Consider the following 22,540-nt stretch of genomic DNA (forward strand, 5'->3'; position numbering starts at 1 on the left):
GTGCAGAAGCCGCACATATTATGTGACTGGGCCAGCACTCGTTGGACTGGATGAAAAGCGGATGTGATGATTTTCGGGAGGGGCACTGAAATTTGGGAGCCTCCCGGGAGGGTTGGCAAGTATGAGAATAAGCGGTGAATGCGGTGTTACCGCGGCACCGCCGCTGTACATAATCGGCGGGCCAGCTCCAGTGTTAATTTGATATCGCCTCAAGGGCCAAGTGAAATTACACGGCGGGCCAATTTTGACACCCATGGTTTACATCATCACAACACCCGGTTTTGGCAGCGGCAGTTTCGATGATCAGTCTTTATTACGGTGGCCGAATTTTTGGTGCATCACTCAGTCAATAGTGCGCAAATAATGGGCTATTCATTCATACTCTTACGACCTGCAGGTGTTGAAGTTAATGTCTGTGTATGATTGATGTTCGTTGTTCTCATGACCGTGAACACACCGTGCATGCCGGAAAGATGATTGGATGAGAATGAGGAAGTGTTGTTGTATGTCTGAGTGTGTGCACAGGAGGAAATACGAGTTGGAATTGGGCCGGTTGTTAGACTAAGATTGGCATTAAAAGTTAAAAAGAGCGTCGGACATTCTGTGACCTTTTCTGGAGGCTACAACACATTTATTACATGAATTGGTTTTCATATAATAAAACAACTCATTTTCAAGGGGTGGCGGCTTATATTTTGCTGTGGCGCACCGCCGCGATCAGTTACGTTAAGAGAAAACCTTAACCGTACAAACCGTGGCTCCAGAAAGTCTGCTTCTGAGATGTCCAGTGTCTTCCACAATGGTGGTGGGTGGTTGTCGTCTGCATCTCTCATATCGCAGCTGTCGAGTGTATCACTGCATGCTTCGGCTGTACTGTTTTATCTCTGATCTACTTGCAATGGCGTCTTGCTGTTGGGGGAAGAAATACAGTGTGTCTGGGTACTTTTCTGTCACGAAAAGTACTGTCACTGTCATGAGTAGGGATGATGTTTGATAAGGAATTATCGAGTTCGAGCCTATTATCGAATCCTCTTATCGAACCGATTCCTTATCGATTCTCTTATCGAGTCCAGATAGGTTGTTGTATATGGAAAAAAACACACAATATTTGGTTTAACAAAAGCTCACTTTTATTATATAATATAAAAAATAAAATCTAATAAATAAATAAATATTGACTGTTACCCACCTAAAAAAATAAAATAAAATAAAATAAATAAATATTGACTGTTGTTACCCAAAGTATATTAAGTGGGATTTTTCAGAGAAACAAATATATACAGTAACACCAAAACAACCTGTCTCTGTGATCACTATAGGTGTATAAATAATAATATAGTGTTAAATAAAATCAGTCCCTTGGGCACAAAACTGAAAATAATACAGCTCTCCAAAAAGTGCACTTCTGCTGCTATTTGACATAACTGTTTGTTATGATGCTTTGACATTTTTGCACTTTATTTCTTTATTGAAAGAAAATTCTATGAAGAGAAAAGTTCTTTGCAAATGTGGTTACAATGCTAAAAAATGAAAAGTTAAAGCTAAAAAAAGAAATACACTTTATTAAGTTAACATTATTTCTTTATAGGGGGAAAAATGTTATGAGCGAGAGAATACAACAACTACACTACCCAGCATGCAACGGGAGTTACGAGCATGCGCGGTAGCCCCGAAAAGTGTTGCATGTTGCCACGCTGTGAAAGTAAACGTCAAGAACTCAGCCAACACGCCTCGTCTGCATTATTTATAATTAGACAGACAACACATCTACAGTGTGATTTTGTTTTGTTTACAAGGAAAGAAAAACAAAAGTTAAAAAAGGGAGATATGTTGTATATATATATGTATGTGCTGCGGTTGTTTTAAGAACGTTGCGACAGCTGCCGTAAAGGAGGTGCGTTGCTAGCCTGGTTGCTATGTTTCCGGTTGGTCGTAAAAGTGTTGGTCATGTGTTTTACCCTGCTAAAATCTCTCAGTAAAGTTATTCGATGGATGATAGCTTTTGTTTTGAACTTTATTACACCTTGGAGCGCTTTTTCCCATCCATTGTTTTCCTGCTTTCGCTATCTGCGCCTAATGACTGAGCTACGTGACGTCAATTCTTGTGATGTCCCACGGAGCATTTCTGGTCGGGACGGGATTCGAATAAAGAATCAACTCTTTTCCTTTACTATAGTGGTCTCGATAACGGGTACCGGTTCTCAAAAAGGGATTCGAGTCCGAGGACTCGGTTCTTTTCTTATCAAACAACCGGGAAAACCGGTTTCGAGTATCATCCCTAGCCATGAGTGACAGTTCAGCCTGAGGCTCGTTGTTTGCTACCTGTGTCCAGTGCCATCATTTCATTGCCATGAGGAATCCGCAGATCGCTTTGGCCCTACGGTCGTCTCTGCCAGGCTTTTTGCACTTTTCTGCCGCCGCAGCAATGAGAACGGCCGACGGCTTTTCTTTGAGGATGATTTTCAGTAGCTTCATTGCGGACTTTCGAGGCAGCATTTCGGGGTAGCTGAAGAGGTTTGACATATCGCAGCCAATGTTTTGTTTTTTCACTCGCGGAGTACTTGCAGGACATTTTGTGCAGGCGGCAGGTGGGATGTCTTCCTCTGAAAGAATAACAAAGAGCTCCGGTGGGTTTAAGCAAAGTTAGGACCTCCTACAAGGTCGGAGCCCTTGATTTGTTCACCCGAACCCACATACAGCAGAGTATGAGTAATCTTGTCTGATTGATAAATAAATGATAAATGGGTTATACTTGTATAGCGCTTTTCTACCTTCAAGGTACTCAAAGCGCTTTGACAGTATTTCCACATTCACCCATTCACACACACATTCACACACTGATGGAGGGAGCTGCCATGCAAGGCGCTACCAGCACCCATCAGGAGCAAGGGTGAAGTGTCTTGCCCAAGGACACAACGGACGTGACTAGGATGGTAGAAGGTGGGGATTGAACTCCAGTAACCAGCAACCCTCCGATTGCTGGCACAGCCACTCTACCAACTTCACCACGCCGCCCCTTGGAGCATTTTTAAAAAATCGGTTATAGGGGCTACTTTTAAATGTTATCGAGTTATCGGTGTGACGTCACAATTCCTATCATTGACAAGATAAATATTGAGCCGATAATTATCGTGCATCCCTAATATTACATTTTTGTTACACTCCATATACATTGCTTCATAATTCAATTATGTTCTATCATTAAAAAAAACATCTTATAATTTAAATGAATGTTTAAAACGTTACTAGTATGTGCGCCTTAGGGTTGTATGGTATACCAGTATTAGTATAGTACCACAATACTAATGACTAATATTCGGTACTATACCACCTCTAAAAAGTACCGTTTTTTTAAATTGTATTTTATTATGTTTACAAACTCAGGAAATACATCCCTGGACTTTGAATATGACCAATGTATGATCAAACAACAGAAGAATAAGTGATTATTACATTTTAACAGAAGTGTAGATAGAACATGTTAAAAGAGAAACTAAGCATATATTAACTGTAAATGAACAAGTAGATTAATCATTCATTTTCTACCACTTGTCCTTAATAATGTTGACAAAATAATAGAATGGAAAAATGACACAATATGTCACTGCATAGGTCAGCAGCTAAATTATGAGCCTTTGTTTGCTTACTTACTACTAAAAGACAAGTTGTCTTGTATGTTCACTATTTAATTGAAGGACAAACTTGCAATAAGAAACACATGTTTAATGTACCGTAAGATTTTTTGTTAAAATAAAGCCAATAATGCCATTTTTTTGTGATGCCCTTTATTTAGAAAAGTATCGAAAAGTACCGAAAAGTATCGAAATACATTTTGGTACCGGTACCAAAATATTGGTATCGGTACAACACTAGTGCCTATGGATTGGCCATCGATTAGAATTGCCCAATTTATTAGTACCCTATGGCAGTGGTCCCCAACCTTTTTGGAGCTGGGGACCGGTCAACGCTTGAAAATTTGTCCCACGGACCAGGGGGGAATTTTTTTATTTTTTTTTTCATTAAGAAATACAATCATGTGTGCTTACGGACTGTATCCCTGCAGACTGTATTGATCTATATTGATATATAATGTATATATTGTGTTTTTTTATGTTGATTTAATAAAATAAATAAATAAATAAAACAATTTTTTTTAATTTTAATTTTTTATTTCTTGCGCGGCCCGGTTCCAATCGGTCCGCGGACCGGTACCGGGCCATGGCCCTGTGGTTGGGGACCACTGCCCTATGGTGTCCACGTTTATAGAATCATAGACGGAATTTGCCTATAACACACACACACAAAAATGATTGTTACTAGAGTGATTACATCAGGGGACTCCAAACTACGGCCCACCATTATCCTCAATCTGACCTACGGGCATACTTGCCAACCCTCCCGATTTTCCCCGGAGTCTCCCGAATTTCAGTGCCCCTCCCGAATTTCTACCGATTTCCACCCGGACAACAATATTGGGGGCGTGCCTTAAAGGCACTGCCTTTAGTGTCCTCTACAACCTGTCATCACGTCCGCATTTCCTCCATACACACAGCGTGCCGGCCCAGTCACATAATATACGCGGCTTCTAAACACACATAAGTGAATGCAAGGCATACTTGATCAACAGTCATACAGGTCACACTGAGGGTTACCGTATAAACAACTTTAACACTGTTACAAATATGCTACACCAGTGGCGTGCAGTCACTAGAGGCAGGGGAGGCGGGGCCTCACCTGCCATCATGGAAAGAAAAAAAATGTAAATAGAAAAAAAATAAATTTAATTGTTATATGTATCCAGTGATTATACTAAAGTTATTTTCCATTTAACTTCACCAGTTTTAGATTATTTTTATTTTTATTTTCACATTTGCCGTTCAAATACTGAGAAGAGACGGTGCGGTGATCAGCAGCCAGTTGAGGCACGTCACTGATTTGTGCCTCAACATGGATTGTGCACAATGACTCGGCTAACTGCTGAACTGCTGTGCAGTGAGACTGTATTGCTATATGAATTATATCAGCTAACTAAACTATGGCATAGTTTAGTTAGCTGAGGTATATAATGTACAGTGTATTTTGTCAAAAACTGTATGTGTGTAACGTATTTCTTGTGCTGAGCATTCATAAAACTGCTGCAAAAGACATACTGGTTGAGGCTCGCAGTAATCCGGCCTCCTGGTGGTAGAGGGTGGTAGTGATCCCAGAGATCATTCCTCGGCCGCAGAAGAAAAAAAAAAAAAAAGTTTGCAAGTCAATTAATGCAGCGATTGTTTATTTCCTCTCGCCTGGACTTTTATTAAAAACATGGAGGATTACATATGTAAAATAAAACAGTTTTCTAATCTGGACTTTCAATCGAAGCAGGAGGTAATAATTAAAGGTAGACCAACGCCGGAGCTAAAAGGTTTGCTTTTGACTTCGGGACAGAAGACCCGTTCTTTTCAAATGGCGTGGTACACACGCGAAGGCTGGCTGTGTGGATGTCCAGCAAGAAAGGTAAGACCATAATGTTTTTTTTAATTAAATGTGCTTTTTTGTGTGCTACAGTTGTGTAAAGAATGCTGGTATGAGCTTTTAAACATAACCCGTTAACTGCTGCCAATCACATGGTGAATAAGATACTCTTTAGGGTTCATATGTTTGTAAATCTGACTGTGATGATGCAGTGCCTCACCAGACATTAACCTCACCGCACGCCACTGCGCTACACTGTGAACCCACAACAAACAAGAACATCCGCACCGTAACACAACATAGACACAACAGAACAAATACCCAGAGCCCCTTGCAGCACTAACTCTTCCGGGACGCTACAATATACACCCCCCGCTACCACCAAACCCCCCCCCCCCCAAATATGCCTACGGGATGTCCAAAATTTAAAAATAAATAAATAGATAAAAAAATGTTTATTTTAAATCTATTTTTGCTGTAGATGCCCATTTCTGATGTACAGATTTACTTTACAAAAGAGAAATGTGCAATACAGACAGAAGGGAAAATTGTGGGTACAAATGCACACTGCTTCAGGAAGGTGACAGGATGCTTACTAGGGATGATACTTGAAACCGGTTTTCTCGGTTGTTCGATAAGAAAAGAACCGAGTCCTCGGACTCGAATCCCTTTTTGAGAACCGGTACCCGTTATCGAGACCACTATAGTAAAGAAAAGAGTTGGTTCTTTATTCGAATCCCTCGGAACGAATCCCGTCCCGACCAGAAATGCTCCGTGTGACATCACAAGAAATCAGTCATGTAGCTCAGTCATTAGGCGCAGATAGCGAAAGCAGGAAAAAAATGGACGGGAAAAAGCGCTCCAAGGTGTAATAAAGTTCAAAACAAAAGGTATAATCCAATGAATAACTTTACTGAGAGATTTTAGCAGGGTAAAACACATGACGAACACTTTTACGACCAACCGGAAACATAGCAACCAGGCTAGCAACGCACCTCCTTTACGGCAGCTGTCGCAACGTTCTTAAAACAACCGCAGCACATACATATATATACAACATATCTCCCTTTTTTAACTTTTGTTTTTCTTTCCTTGTAAACAAAACAAAATCACACTGTAGATGTGTTGTTTGTCCAATTATAAATAATGCAGACGAGGCGTGTTGGCTGAGTTCTTGACGTTTACTTTCACAGCGTGGCAACATGCAACACTTTTCGGGGCTACCGCGCATGCTCGTAACTCCCGTTGCATGCTGGGTAGTGTAGTTGTTATATTCTCTAGCTCATAACATTTTTCCCCCCATAAAGAAATAATGTTAACTCAATAAATTGTATTTCTTTTTTTTAGCTTTAACTTTTCATTTTTTGGCATTGTAACCACATTTGCGAACAACTTTTCTCTTCATAGAATTTTCTTTCAATAAAGAAATGAAGTGCAAAAATGTCAAAGCATCATAACAAACAGTTATGTCAAATAGCAGCAGAAGTGCACTTTTTGGAGAGCTGTATTATTTTCAGTATTGTGCCCAAGGGACTGATTTTATTTAACACTATATTATTATTTATACACCTATAGTGATCACAGAGACAGGTTGTTTTTGTGTTACTGTATATATTTGTTTTTCTGAAAAAATCCCACTTAATATACTTTGGGTAACAACAGTCAATATTTATTTATTTTATTTTATTTTTTTAGGTGGGTAACAGTCAATATTTATTTATTTATTAGATTTTATTTTTTTATTATATAATAAAAGTGAGCTTTTGTTAAACCAAATATTGTGTTTTTTCCCCATATACAACAACCTATCTGGACTCGATAAGAGAATCGATAAGGAATCGGTTCGATAAGAGGATTCGATAATAGGCTCGAACTCGATAATTCCTTATCAAACATCATCCCTAATGCTTACTGTCTTCATTATGGCTGGCATGAGCATCTGGAGCATGAGAGGGGTGGGTGATTACCCAAGGTCAATGGTCTTAAGCATGAAGTCTTATATAAATATACACAGGTGATGTGTGAATGTGAGTGCATGCATGACACACAGACTCCATCAAGAAGCAGATATGAGGAATGTTCCTGCAAAGCAGTTAAGAAAGTGGCGGAATTTCCGTCAGTGGCAAATTAAGGTGAACCGTGCCCTTCACTCATTGTGATTGGGCAGAGAGAAAAAGAATAGGAATGGTGACACAGCAACAAAGGGGTTAATTACATTTTAAAAGCCTCCACTTAAGCGCGTGTGTTTCTTTTTTAACTGCGAGTAATAAAGTTGCTGTCAAGGGCCATAAGATTCACTCTAAATGTAAATAAGTGCAGAGACGTTTCTCCGCGGGGTCAAGTCCCTAATTAACCCACAGGGGGCGACGTTATTTTCTCACGGGACGGCGGCAAAGAGAGAAGAAGGCGACTCCAGTCGAGTCCTCGTCTGGCGACCGATGCAGGACAGATAAGGCGGAAAAGGAGGAGGTGTGCCGATAAAACTGCTCATTAAGAGTTGAAAGTGGAACCAAACAAGCTGATGGGTGATAAGACAGGACCGACTCTCCTCCTCATCCGGAGGGGGCGCCTTTATGCGAGAGGCATCGGGGAAAGAAAAAAAAAAAGGAAGGTCGCCATCTTTCCAGAGGGAGGATGGCGATGAGGTTTTCGGCGAAGATGGGAAGAGGAAGAAGAGCTGCAGAGGAGATTTAAATCGAGAGCAAAACCAAAGTTCGATGAGTTGCTCCCACTATCTAAATTGCATCTTGGAAGCTCCTGACTCTGCGTTTCGATCTGCTCCTGGATAAGCTTGGTGTTGACACAGTCGACCACACAATTCTTTTAGACCGCCTGAGAGACTGTGTGGGTGTCAGGGGGACTGCATTAGAGTGGTTCAGATCCTACCTGTCAGAGAGGTCCTTCTCTGTCAGGCTGGGGGACGCCACCTCTTCTTCTGCTCCGCTTTACTGTGGTGTCCCCCAGGGATCCATTCTAGGCCCCATCCTGTTTTCCTTGTACATTCTCCCTCTTGGAGAGATTTTTAAGAAACATGGAGTGTCTTATCACTTTTATGCAGATGACTGCCAAATGTATATGCCAATTTCAAAAGGCCACGGCCCCCTGACACCCCTTCTCAACTGTCTATGTGATGTCAAGGCTTGGTTAGCCCAGAATTTTTTAATAATGAATGAGGGAAAAACGGAAATTTCAGTTTTTGGTCCGGCCCTCACTGACTTGGGACCATTGCAAAATCATGTGCGTCCCAAAGTCACCAGCCTTGGCGTCACTATAGACAGCGATTTTAAATTTGACAAACAAGTCAATGGCGTTTTAAAATCGTGTTTTTATCATCTTCGTCTTTTAGCAAAGGTAAAACCATTTTTATCTTTTAACCTTTTTGAACAAGTCGTGCATGCTTTTATTTCAAGTCGCCTAGACTACTGCAATGCACTTTATGCTGGCATTAGCCAAAAAGCTCTCTCCCGGTTGCAGTTAGTCCAGAACGCGGCAGCACGACTTTTAACACGCGAAGTCCCAGAGAAGGGTCAATTGACACTTTTACCTAGAAAACACACAAGAGGGTCATTTGACCCCTAGTCCCCCCTGTGGACACTCCTTTTGTTATGAAAATGTGGCTGTTAGTGGCACACGGCAGGGGGCCACTTGAGCCTGTGTGGGGGAGGGGACCTTACAGCTCAAGCTTTAGTTCTGAGGTAGGTTGTGTGTGTTTTTGCAAGGATCAACAGAATGAAGGGATCAACACTCTGACATTTATTGTTAAAAAAAATACAAAACAAAACATATTTACAAAGAATGAAAAAGCAACTGTTTTCCCAGTTTTGGTGTGGAGGGTTGTTGCAGAAGCAATTGTTATTTTTGTGTGCCAAAAATAGTTTAAAAAAAAAAATTTACAAAGAAAAAAGCATATTTACAAAGAATGAAAAACCATGTCCATGTAAACGTGACTGACATACATTTGAGCAGTCACTCACAATCCTGGCACTGCCATTGCTCCTTTCGGCATTTCCCACATGTATAATTTTTCTGTCTACCTAGACAAACTGCCCCTAACAGCCTCATTACCATAACAAAATGAGTGATTAGTGTATTCGGGAAAAGCGTCGGGCCAAATGACCCCTCTCTGGGTCTTCTAGGTAGACAGAAAAATGCTGGGACTTCTAGTGTTAACAGGGGCCAGGAAACGTGAGCATATAACCCCAATTCTTCGGAGTTTGCACTGGCTCCCTGTTCATTTTAGAATTGATTTTAAATCCTTGCTGTTTGTTTTTAAAGCTTTACATGGACTGGCACCTCAGTATATCTCGGACCTCATCCAAATTTACACTCCTGCGCGCGCTCTGAGGTCCGAGAGCCAGCTCCAGCTCGTGGTGCCCAGGACGAGACTTAAAACCAGGGGAGACAGAGCCTTCTCTGTGGTCGGCCCTAAACTCTGGAACACTCTGCCCCTCCATGTTCAAACTGCTCCCACAGTGGAGTGTTTTAAGTCTCGTCTAAAGACCCACTTTTATTCTTTGGCTTTTAACACTACGTGAGTTGTGTGGTCTTCTGTCCTCTGTTGTCCTGTGTGGTTAGGGTCAGGGTTATAAATTTTGATGTCTATTTTACTGTTTTAATTGGTTTCACCCTTTAAAATCGTTTTTAATCATATTTATTTTTTATATTGTCTCTGTATTGGTTTTCTATTCATTTATTCTTTGTTTTTATTCAGTCATTGGTGTAGCATAATATTGTTTTTAATATTGTTTTTAATATAGTTTTTAATATTGTTTTTAATATTGTTTTTAACATGGCTGTGCAGCACTTTGGAAACATTCTTGTTGTGTAAATGTGCTATATAAATAAAGTGGATTGGATTGGATTGGGTGAGAAGATTGGAACTCTTTGACCTTGACCTTTGTCCATTCATGCGAGATCCTCATGAATAATAATTGAGTTTGAGTTTGAGTTTGAGTTCATTTCGAACATGCAAGCATACAACATGATACATCACGATTTCCAGTTTCTTTTCAACATGTTCGAAAAGGAGTAGGAAGAAGCAGAGCTTATTTAATCCTACCCCTTTTCTTTACATAACAGTTGCAAAACTTTTTGTTCACTTCCTGTTCACAATTTTTTCACAATAAACTCCATAAGTAATCACAATAAAAATAAATAAATAAATAATAGTAAGAATTTAATAATAATAATTGGTGAAGTAAGTCATATTTCATATGATGAGATAAGTAAGATTACTTCAAGAATGAATGAATGGATGGATGAAATAAATTGAGAATGTTTGTCATGGTTCTTCTTCTTTGTACTTTGTAAACACTTTAAGTTTGAAGAGTTTCTTGAAGTGTATCATATTAGTACATTGTTTGATTGCTTTGCTTAATCCATTCCATAATTTAATTCCACATACTGATATACTGAAGGTCTTAAGTGTTGTACGTGCAAACAAATGTTTTAAATTACGTTTTTCTCTAAGATTATATTTCTCCTCTTTTTTGAGAAGAATTGTTGTATATTCTTGGGTAGCAGGTTATAGTTTGCTTTGTGCATAATTTTAGCTGTTTGCAAATTCACTATGTCGTGGAATTTCAGTATTTTTGATTCAATAAATAAAGGGTTTGTATGTTCTCTATATCCAACATTATGTATTATTCTAACTGATCTTTTTTGTAACACCGTTAATGAATGAAGTGTACTTTTGTAATTATTTCCCCATATTTCTACACAGTAGCTCAGATATGGTAACACTAGTGAGCAGTAGAGAATATGAAGGGATTTTTGGTCTAGAACATGTTTTGCTTTATTCATTATTGACGTGTTTCTTGCTACTTTATGTTGTATATTTTTTACGTGAGATTTCCAGTTCAATTTATCATCAATCATTATACCTAGAAATTTGGTTTCGTTTACTCTTTCAATTTCTATTCCGTCTATTTGTATTTGTGTTTGACTTTCTCTTCTACTGTTACCAAATAGCATTATTTTAGTTTTACTAAGATTCAACGATAGTCTGTTTTTGTCAAACCATCTTTTTAATTTGTTAATTTCTTCTGTTATTATTTGTATTATCTCCTGTGTGTTCTCTCCTGAACAAAACGCTGTTGTATCATCCGCAAATAATACTAACTTTAAATATTTTGTAACTTTACAAATGTCATTTGTATAGAGATTGAATAATTTAGGTCCTAGTATTGATCCCTGAGGTACACCACAGGATATATTTAGCGTTGTAGACGTGTGTTCGCCTAGCTTCACGTATTGTTTCCTGTTCGTTAGATAACTTCTTATCCAGTTTAAGACTAACCCTCCGATGCCATATCGTTCTAGTTTTTTGATTAAAATATTGTGATTAATTGTGTCAAATGCTTTAGTTAGATCCATAAAAACCGCTGCCGCACATTTTTTACTATCTATTGCATTGGTAATTTCTTCTGTAATTTCAATTAAAGCCATTGAAGTTGAAACATTAGCTCTATATCCATATTGGTTCTCTTCGAGTATTCTATTTTTATTTATGAAACTTTCTAATCTGTTATTGAACAGTTTTTCAATGATTTTAGAAAATTGTGGAAGTAGAGAAACAGGTCTATAATTTGTAAATTGATGTTTTTCTCCAGTCTTATAAATTGGTGCAACTTTAGCTATTTTCATTTTGTTTGGAATGGCCTCATTAACATCCATATGTCACAGCCAAGCTCGCTTGTTTGACAACAAGATAATATTAAACCATCACTCGTCAGCGTGGTGCAAAATGTATCAAACAAACTTCAAAATAAATACAAAACCCAAAACCAGTGAAGTTGGCACGTTGTGTAAATCGTAAATAAAAACAGAATACGGTGATTTGCAATCCTTTTCAACCTATATTCAATTGAATAGACGGCAAGATATTTAACGTTCAAACTGGAAAACTTTGTTATTTTTTGCAAATATTAGCTCATTTGGAATTTGATGCCTGCAACATGTTTCAAAAAAGCTGGCACAGGTGGCAAAAAAGAGTGGGAAAGTTGAGGAAGGCTCATCAAACACTTATTTGGAGCATCCCACAGGTGAACAGGCTAATTGGGAACAGGTGGGTGCCATGATTGGGTATAAAAGCAGCTTCCATGAAATGCTCAGTCATTCACAGACAAGGATGGGGGCGAGGGTCACCACTCTGTGAACAAATGCCTGAGCAAATTGTTTAAGACCAACATTTCTCAACCAGCTATCGCACGGGATTTGAGGATTTCACCATCTACGGTCCGTAGTATCATCAAAAGGTTCGGAGAATCTGGAGAAATCACTGCATGTAGAAGCAAGGCTGAAAACCAACATTGAATGCCCATGACCTTTAATCCCTCAGGCGGTACTGCATCAGAAACCGACATCAGTGTGTAAAGGATATCACCACATGGGCTCAGGAACACTTCAGAAAACCACTGTCAGTAACTACCGTTTGTCGCTACATCTGTAAGTGCAAGTTAAAACTCTACTATGCAAAGCGAAAGCCATTTATCAACAACACCCAGAAACACCGCCGGCTTCGCTGGACCCGAGCTCATCTTAGATGGACTGATGCAAAGTGGAAAAGTGTTCTGTGGCCTGACGACTCCACATTTCAAATTGTTTTTGGAAACTGTGGACGTCGTGTCCTCCGGAACAAAGAAGAAAATAACCATCCGGATTGTTATAGGCGCAAAGTTCAAAAGCCAGCATTTGTGATGGTATGGGGGTGCATTAGTGCCCAATGCATTGGTAACTTACACATCTGTGAAGGCACCATTAATGCTAAAAGGTACATACAGGTTTTGGAGCAACATATCCAAGCAACGTTATTATGGACGCCCCTGCTTATTTCAGCCAGACAATGCCAAGCCACATGTTACAACAGTGTGGCTTCATAGTTTTTGCAATGTGTTGCTGCCATTAAATTCTATGTTAATGATTATTTGCAAAAAAATTAGTTTCTCAGTTGGAACATTAAATATCTTGTCTTTGCAGTCTATTCAGTTGAATATAAGTTGAAAAGAATTTGCAAATCATTGTATTCTGTTTTTATTTACGAATTACACAACATGCCAACTTCACTGGTTTTGGGTTTTGTAGATGTCTTTCTATGTTCTAGAACAGTCAACCCTGTATGTTTAAAGAAGACTTCTTCAGAACTGGTCCTGTTCATTATTTCAATGGACAACATTCTAGGCACAGCCACGGGTTTGTTGTGGTAATGTGGTCCTGAAGTTCTCATCAAGTTGTGACCTTATACCGCCAGCAGCTGATGAGTGTCAAGCTTCTGGGAAGAGACTTGGAACCTTCACATCTGAGGCCATGGTTATCAGCCAGAAAAGGGTGGACTGCATTCTCCGGGGTTGGGAGTGGGTCTTACCCTGGATTTCCATCAGATGCGCAATGTCTGCCCATATGGTTAAATTCTAGTCAATGTGTCAGTTTCCGCCCTGCGCACAGCGCTGGCATTGCCCTGCCAGTCCGAAGCCCGGAGGCAGAACTTCGATTTTTACGTGATGTTGGACCATGGCGGATCAAAATAGCAAAAATCATCGTCTTTGTGATAGGGCATCATGCACAGACACAAAATATATAAAATATATATAAAATATATATGGTTTATTTTTTAAATGAAATACCGTACATCAAATTTTACACCTTGAAACGTCCTGATGGGTATGGACTAGTGTTGTACGGTATACCTGTATTAGTATAGTACCGCGATACCAATAATAATAATAATAATACCTGGGATTTATATAGCGCTTTTCTAAGTACCCAAAGTCGCTTTACATGTTAAAAACCCATCATTCATTCACACCTGGTGGTGGTAAGCTACTTTCGTAGCCACGGCTGCCCTGGGGTAGACTGACGGAAGCGTGGCTGCCAATTTGCGCCTACGGCCCCTCCGACCACCACCTATCATTCATTCAACATTCATTCACCGGTGTGAGTGGCACCGGGGGCAAGGGTGAAGTGTTCTGCCCAAGGACACAACGGCATGGTAAGAGGCGGGGAGCGAACCTGCAACCCTCAGGTTTATGACACGGGCGCCCTACCCACTAAGCCATGCTGCCCCAAAGGCTAAATTAGGAGCCTTTGTTTGTTTACTTACTACTAAAAGACAAGTTGTCTTGTATGTTCACTATTTTATTTAAGGACAAACTTGCAATGAGAAACATATGATTAATACCATAAGATTTTTTTGTTAAAATAAAGCTAATAATGCAATTTTTTGTGGTGCCCTTTATTTAGAAAAGTATCGAAAAGTACCGAAAAGTATCGAAATACACTTCGATACTGGTATATTGGTATCGGGACAACACTAGTGTGGACAGACCTGAGGTCACTAGTAAAAGGTTTTCAGACTTTATTTCACCCCGTTCACACAATGGATGAGAATTGGAGGTCCAAAATCACAGAATCGTGTTACAGGCATATCCTGGGCAGTTATTTTGGGGGCCTGACACAGAGGCGGGATATGAATCGTATTCGGTACTACTCTGAAAAGTACCGGTCCCCGACCCGCACGAGCAGAGGACCATGTTCGGCAGCGCACGATCACAGAGTACTTACAAGCAGACAGACAAGGGAGAACAGACGCATTTTGGCTTAAAAACTAACGATAAAGGTGAAGTTATAACACTGAAACACCCTCAGGAAGAGGTGCTTTAAGACGTGGCTAACCCGTTAGCAGCTAAAGTCCAGCCGCAGTCGGCAGTGTTTTAGCTACTTCTAAATCACTAATCCTCGTCTCCATGGCGACAAAGAAAGTACGTTTCTCCACCGCTAATGACGGCGATCATGAATGTAAACAAACGCTATTGGTGGATCTACACCTAACATCCACTGTAATGATACCAAGTACAGGAGCGTATCTAGTCGATACTACTATGATAACATCAAGATTTTTTAGCATCACAAAATCTTATATTATGTTTATAAACTCAGTAAATATATGTCCCTGGACGCATGAGGACTTTGAATATGACCAATGTATGATCCTGTAACGACTTGGTATCGGTTCGATACCTACATTTGTAGTATCATCCAAAACTAATGTAAAGTATCAAACAACAGAAGAGTTAGTGATTATTACATTTTAACAGAAGTGTAGATAGAACATGTTGAAACAGAAAATAAGCAGATATTAACAGTAAAGGAACAAGTAGATTAATACTTCATTTTCTACCACTTGTCCTTAATCATTTTGACAAAAATAATATAATGATAATGATGACACAATATGTTACTGCATACGTCAGCAGCTAAATTAGGAGCCTTTTTTTGTTTACTTACTACTAAAAGACAAGTTGTCTTGTATGTTCACTATTTTATTTAAGGACAAACTTGCAATGAGAAACATATGATTAATACCATAAGATTTTTTTGTTAAAATAAAGCTAATAATGCAATTTTTTGTCGTCCCCTTTATTTAGAAAAGTATCGAAAAGTACAGAAAAGTATCGAAATACACTTCGATACCGGTACCGGTACCAAAATATTGGTATCGGTACTATTGGTATCGGGACAACACTAGTGTGGACAGACCTGAGGTCACTAGTAAAAGGTTTTCAGACTTTATTTCACCCCATTCACACAATGGATGAGAATTGGAGGTCCAAAATCACAGAATCGTGTTACAGGCATATCCTGGGCAGTTATTTTGGGGGCCTGACACAGAGGCGGGATAAGCAGGGGAGTGGTTAGTGGGAGTTTAATGAGAAGTGTGTGTTTGGTAACTCGCCAGAGCTGTGTTGTTGCTACAAATACAAAAATAAAGCGGTCGTTCTGCAAGGCAAAGCTGTTGTCTTTTCCACGAGTCAAGTCAAGTTATTGTCGTCACAAAAGCCCGCTGGTGGGTATTGACGGATGGCGAATCACGGAGACATTCCGTGGCGTAGCTGTCGAACAGCTGTACGCATCTCGTGGAAATCCGGGGTTACTCTAGGTAAGTGGTTCTTAACCTTGTTGGGGGTACCGAACCCCACCAGTTTCATATGCGCATTCACCGAACCCTTTTTTAGTGAAAAATAAAATGTTTTTTTTTTTCAAATTCAAGACAAAGTTATATGTTTTTGGTAACACTTTAGTATGGGGAACATATTCTAAGTAACAAAGACTTAATTTAGAGTTGTTTGGACACTAGGGGAACATATTCTAAGTAACAAAGACTTAATTTAGAGTAATTTGGGTTAGGGTTAGAGGTTTAGGGCCAGGGTTAGAGGGTTAGGCTTATAAAGAGGCCATGCCGAATAATGCATTAATAAGTACGTAATAATGACTAGTTAAGAGGCAATATGTTACTAATTTGCTTGTTAATAAACAACTAATTAATGGTGAATATGTTCCCCATACTAAAGTGTTACCATGTTTTTTTTACTGGTGCATAAAATGAACCGTGCATGAACATCACCTTGTTCAAACAAAACCAACACAGTACATAAACTCACAACAAATTACACACCTGCAAATATGTGTGACGTCTGCTGTTGCCGTATCCGTAATACGCCGATAGGGAGAAGTTTTTATTTACACGATTAGTCGGGTGTGTCTTGACCTCCGCCGAACCCCTGAGCCCGACTCACCGTACCCCCAGGGTTCGATCGAACCCAGGTTAAGAACCACTGCTCTAGGTAGAGGCGTTCAAGGTCTTGGGATCCTCTTCATGAGTGAGGAAAGGCTGGGAGCATGAGATGTTTAGACCTGTTCTGTACCAGACTGTTGAGGGAATAAGAGAGCTGAGCCAGAAGGTAAAGCTCTCAATTTAGCAACCTGACCACCATCTCCTATGGTCACAAGTCATGGTCTGCATAAGGAGCAGGGAGAGGAGCTCCACTTCCTCATCGTCCATGACAGAAAAATGTAAATAACACAGAGGAATTGTGGGAAATGCAGTGTTTCATGGAAATTTCACAGGAATTTCGACTATGCAAGCTTTAATGATAGCGGACATTCCGTGCAAAGTATTCTTCGGCCACAGTATGCTAGAGTCTGTGAGCACCTAAAAACGCATATTTTTGTACGCATTTTGGCCTCTTGGCCTCACCTAAACAATATTCTGTCCTCAAAAAACGGAATTAAAAAATGAGTCAGTCCATCTTCAAAATGTGCGTGTTTGGACCAGCTTTTTATTTTATTCTTCCATTAAAAATGTGTGACGATAGCTCATGTTTTTACACCTTATCTAACAACAGAACATGAGGTTATTTACTTACGGTTGTTGTAGCAGGTGCATGTGCTATTAAAAAAACAAACTCACGATTGGTTCTGTGTTTGCTGTAAGTGTGCATTTGTTTGAGAGATAATGTAGAAGTCATTGTGACACATGGGACGGCACAAAATGTTCTATTGAAGGTCCCAGATTTAGCCCAAAAAGCACCAGAGGACTTCGGAAACAGCTGGTCAAATGTGATTTTGTATGGACATAAGCTGTTTCAAAACTGCACTTGTGTGGATAGAGTGGCATTTTCGAAAGTGTCTGTGTTTGGGTGGACATGGATTATGTCTTGCAGATGGCCTTGGTAACCTCTCGGCCGAGGTGGCCGGGGATAGTCTGGGCACCCCGACTGAGAGTGCTGCCCCTGCGGACCCAGATAAGCGTCAGAAGAAAAAAAATACATCAAATGTGTTGTCAAGGTCGCTTATCATAAGCAACTTTGGCCTTATTTTTTTCCAAAGTCGCTTGTAGATCTTGGGAGGCGCAGGTTGCGTTTTTTTGGGTTTGTTTTTGACCTTGTAGTTTCTCATATGGACTGTTGTAATCAGTTTTTTGCTTTCTGCAGCCTTGGTACACCCCTAAACACACTTACACATGATGAACATCTCTTCAGGAGTACAGTGAAGTGAAGTGAAGTGAATTATATTTATATAGCGCTTTTCTCTAGTGACTCAAAGCTCTTTTACATAGTGAAACCCAATATGTAAGTTACATTTAAACCAGTGTGGGTGGCACTGGGGGCAGGTGGGTAAAGTGTCTTGCCCAAGGACACAACGGCAGTGACTAGGAAGGCGGAAGTGGGGATCGAACCTGGAACCCTCAAGTTGCTGGCACGGCCACTCTACCAACCGAGCTATACCGCCCTATACCTATAGAGCAGGGGTGTCAAACGTACGGCCCGGGGGCCGGATCAGGCCCGTAAACAGGTTTTAGCCGGCCCGCGGGATGAGTTTGCTAAGTATAAAAATGTACCTGAAATTTATGAATGAAAGAAACAGCTGTTTTAAATGTGTCCACTGGATGTCGCAATAGCAATTCTTTGTATCGTTGTAGATGATGCTATATATGTACAAAATAAACCACATAAGGTTAGTGCACCAGTCGTGGAAAATGATCAAACTACATAAATAACATACTGTAATTTGATATTGATATAAGTTTTTTTATCTTGATAGATTGAAAATGAACACCAATGACTGATGAACATTACCATATAATTTATTCAGAAAATATAAGTAACAACAAATAAAGATAGAAGTCTATTAACTGCAACATGTAAGTGTAAAAAAAAAACAACAACATGATTTCTACAATTTCAGAATGTACTTGTTCTGTTTTTAAACAAAGAAAACAATCTGAAGTTTGTCTATATTTTTAAGTTATCGTGCCGTGATTTTACCAGTCCGGCCCACTTGGGAGTAGATTTTTCTCCGTGTGGCCCCCGATCTAAAATGAGTTTGACACCCCTGCTATAGAGTGTTCTGCTCCTTTCCTCTCAAAGAGTCATTAGCTTAATATTGCAGTATATATACGTTTTAGCTTGTTTCTATCATAAAAACATTTACTAGCATAAATTAGATTGGATTAGAATAGATCAATTATTTGTCAAAGTAATTTTAACTCTGGGGCCACTTTGAGGAAAATCTATTCCCACGTGGGCCGGACTGATAAAATCATGGCATGATAATTTAAAAATAAAGACAACTTAAATTTTTTTTTTTTTTTTTTTTTTTTTAATTTGGCGAAAAATAGAACAAGCACATTCTTAAAATTGACATATTACAATGAATCCTCTTGGCAAAACACTTCAAGTTACTTGAAAATTCTGAGGGAAAAATTGGTGCAGTTTCAAAAACACCATGAAGAACACAATGAACTTAGACTTTGTCTCAGTCACTACATTTCAATGCACTTAATTAGTCTGATTTCTCAAATAGTTCGTTTTTTTGTATTTTCACACCTATATGTATGAAGTCCAAGCGTCCATGCACTCTCTCTAATGTGACTATTGGTCATACGTCATGTGCCTCCCGTACACCGGGGGGTGCTATTTCCTTTTAGCGTGGATAAATTAATTCCTTTTTTTGGTGTACCTACGACGTCTCCCTGGCCATCTACAGATCCTTACATTTTGTTTAAAGTGATGTCAGCTGTACTGTTGGCACATACTACCAACATTACGTATCTAATGGCTATGTTGATGTTAAGTAGCAGACAGCATCAATAAATTATCTTGGATTGCGCTACAAACATGACGCTTATACCGAGAATGTATCGGGGCGGATGCAGGTCGGATGCAATGAAAGACCAGTGAAAAAGGTTTTTTTTTAACACATTTTCGGATGAAAATTATAGAAACTAAACTTTTGAATGTTTCAAAGTTCATCCAAAAGGCTCTGTAATGATACCAAGTACAGTAGCGTATCTAGTCGATTATACTATGATTATGTCGGTATTTTTTTGGCATGACAACATCTTCTTTCTTATTATGTTTATAAACTCAGGAAATATGTCCCTGGACACATGAGGACTTTGAATATGACCAATGTATGATCCTGTAACGACTTGGTATCGGATTGATACCCAAATTTGTGGTATCATCTAAAACTAATGTAAAGTATCAAACAACGAAGGAGTAAATGCTTATTACTTTTTAACAGAAGTGTAGATAGAACTTATTAAAAGAGAAAGTAACCAGATATTAACAGTAAATGAAGAAGTCAGTTAGTTAATTTAGTATTTCTTAATAAACAAACAGTTTTACATTCATGAATTGACAATTTTACAGACCGAATGGGCTTTATAGAAATATGACATTTCCTTTACACAACCTATTACAAATACACCTTGTACACAACATAAATACTGTTCAAATATATATACAGTAAAGACATAGACAAACAGTTGTGAAATATCCCTTTAGACGTGTTGGTTAAACATTTGTACCAATAATATACTATATACAAACACTTATACTTCCATTATTATTTATATCCCACATGTAGTTTTGTAATTAACATTGATCATAGTATTAACTACTGGTGATATATTTTTCCAAGACATTGCTTTTAAAGTGTTTTTTTTTAAATGTGTGAGTAGATTAAGTAGACAAGTAGATTAATAATTCATTTTGTACCACTTGTCCTTAAAAATAATAGAATGATAAATGACACAATATGTTACTGCATATGTCAGCAGCTAAATTAGGAGCCTTTGTTTGCTTACTTACTACTAAAAGACAAGTTGTCTAGTATGTTCGCTATTTTATTGAAGGACAAACTTGCAATAAGAAACATATGTTTAATGTACTTTAAGATTTTTTGTTAAAATAAAGCCAAAAATGCAATTTTTTGTGGTCCCCTTTATTTAGAAAAGTATCAAAAAGTACAGAAAAGCTCAGTGGCCTTGTGGTCAGAGTGAGACTGGGAGGTCATGAGTTTGAACCCCGGCCGGGTCATACCAAAGACTACAAACAACGGGACCCATTGCCTTCCTGCTTGGCACTCAGCATCAAGGGTTGGAATTGGGAGTTAAATCACCGAAATAATTCCCGAGTGCGGCGCACGCTGCTGCTCACTGCTCCCCTCACCTCCCTGGGGGTGAACATGGGGATGGGTCACATGCAAATTTCACCTCACCCAGTGTGTTTGTGACAATCATTGGGACTTTAACTTTAACTTTAAAAGTATCAAAATAATTTTGGTGCCGGTACCGGTACCAAAATATTGGTATCGGGACAACACTACTGCAGTCTTAATTTTTTCACTTAAAGATCTGCACAAGGTCTTAGAAGTAGAGATGTTCGATAATGGCTTTTTTGCCGATATCCGATATTCCAATATGGTCCAACTCTTAATTACCGATTCCGATATCAACCGATACGATATAAACACTACCGTTCAAAAGTTTGGGGTCACATTGAAATATCCTTAATTTTTAAGGAAAAGCACTGTACTTTTCAATGAAGCTAACTTTAAACTAGTCTTAACTTTAAAGAAATACACTCTATACATTGCTAATGTGGTAAATGACTATTCTAGCTGCAAATGTCTGGTTTTTGGTGCAATATCTACATAGGTGTATAGAGGCCCATTTCCAGAAACTATCACTCCAGTGTTCTAATGGTACAATGTGTTTGCTCATTGGCTCAGAAGGCTAATTGATGATTCGAAAACCCTTGTGCAATCATGTTCACACATCTGAAAACACTTTAGCTCGTTACAGAAGCTACAAAACTGACCTTCCTTTGAGCAGATTGAGTTTCTGGAGCATCACATTTGTGGGGTCAATTAAACGCTCAAAATGGCCAGAAAAAGAGAACTTTCATCTGAAACTCGACATTCTATTCTTGTTCTTAGAAATGAAGGCTATTGCACAAAATTGTTTGGGTGACCCCAAACTTTTGAACGGTAGTGTACAGTCGTGGAATTAACACATTATTATGCCTAATTTTGTTGTGATGCCCCGCTGGATGCATTAAACAATGTAACAAGGTTTTCCAAAATAAATCAACTCAAGTTATGGGAAAAAAATGCCAACATGGCACTGCCATATTTATTATTGAAGTCACAAAGTGCATAATTTTTTTTTTAACATGCCTCAAAACAGCAGCTTGGAATTTGGGACATGCTCTCCCTGAGAGAGCATGAGGAGGTTGAGGTGGGAGGAGTTGGGGTGGGGGGGTAGGGGATAGCGGGGGGTGTATATTGTAGCGTCCCGGAAGTGTTAGTGCTGCAAGGGGTTCTGGGTATTTGTTCTGTTGTGTTACGGTGCGGCTGTTCTCCCGAAATGTGTTTGTCATTCTTGTTTGGTGTGGGTTCACAGTGTGGAGCATATTTGTAACAGTGTTAAAGTTGTTTACACGGTCACCCTCAGTGTGAC

This window comes from Entelurus aequoreus, linkage group LG16, assembly GCF_033978785.1.
Source record: "Entelurus aequoreus isolate RoL-2023_Sb linkage group LG16, RoL_Eaeq_v1.1, whole genome shotgun sequence".
NCBI classification, from domain to species: Eukaryota; Metazoa; Chordata; class Actinopteri; order Syngnathiformes; family Syngnathidae; genus Entelurus; species Entelurus aequoreus.